This window comes from Montipora foliosa, chromosome 4 (genome assembly GCF_036669935.1).
Source record: "Montipora foliosa isolate CH-2021 chromosome 4, ASM3666993v2, whole genome shotgun sequence".
Classification (NCBI taxonomy): domain Eukaryota; kingdom Metazoa; phylum Cnidaria; class Anthozoa; order Scleractinia; family Acroporidae; genus Montipora; species Montipora foliosa.
Genome location: NC_090872.1, coordinates 29455347 through 29456669, shown reverse-complemented (window position 1 = coordinate 29456669; position 1323 = coordinate 29455347).

Sequence of the window (1323 nt, the reverse complement as noted above, 5' to 3'; positions counted from 1 at the left end):
CCACACAATTTTTGAGATGAGCAGTGAGTGCTGGGGGAGGGAAAAGCCCCAGGGGGAGGGGATTACTTCCTATCAATGGGCTAATGGGATGTGCCCCTGGATGGGGTCTCATTTTCATGACTGGATTGACTATAATGGGGTTGCATTTTCAACAGAGTTCCCAACAGAGTTACTAAGAATGGGGTCGCAAAATTGTCGGATTTGTTTGGCTAGTGGGATTTAAAATGGAAAGATTTGCGGTAAGAAAAAGTTGTTACAGAAAGAACTGTACTGTAGCGCTGTTGATTTAATATTTACCAATCGCATTACATTCCGTTTTGAAATTACAATTAAAAGGCTTTATGTAAGGGATATGCATAAACAGATAGTGACTGAGTTGGGGTCGCTAAAATTACATTCACCCAATACAGAGGCCCAGCACCTACCCGGCAAAAAAAGACTCATGAGGGCATGAAGCACGATATGCCTGCATGCACTCTTTTTAATGAACAAAACAAAGGACCAAGCCTCCTGAGTATTATCACATGATCTGTATTGGGAAAACAAAATGTACAAGCCGAAAAGGTCTACCGTATTTACAGGCATTCTTTGCATAGAGGCATCATCTTCATAATGATGGGTATCTCAGCTTGTCTAATTAGTCCAACCTCCAAAATTCTCCTGACAACACAAACTTATACAGTTGTATTTGTATCTCCTCAGTGATAAATCATCAAGATTCCATTAAATATGAGCATTCCGATTGAAAGAGAAGCCATTACGATGGCATCTACAAAAAGTACCCTATGTTGTATATCTTGATGGCCTCCCATCAAGATACCAACCCCACCCAACAGGGGTTAACTTCAGTGAACTTTTGTCATGAAAGCATCTCAGAGGAATAAAATGGGACTGACGAGCACTGACTGAATCAAGAACAGTCAGCAATGACCACTGTCAAGCTGAATTTGATGATTCACAAGTCTTCCTCAAGTGTAAATTACTGTACATTATTCTCGTAAAAAGTAGAACTAATAACCACAGCAATTCGCATTTTAACTTGCTGTGAAAAAGAATTTAAAGTGAACTCGGAAATGATCAACATGTCAGCCTAATGCTGGCCAACGTTACCCTTCTCCTTTGCTTCCAAGTGACTGCTGAACACCCTTCAATAATCATAGACTACTACTCGTAAACTACATGTAGGCTTGACTTTGGGCAAAAGAACAACTGAAAACTCCGAGGCAGGATTTGAACCTAGGACCACTGTAACATCTGCATTGCAGGCACAAGATTTTGTGGAGCCTTCAGACCAGCAAGATTCAGTCATTGCCCATCAAGAAC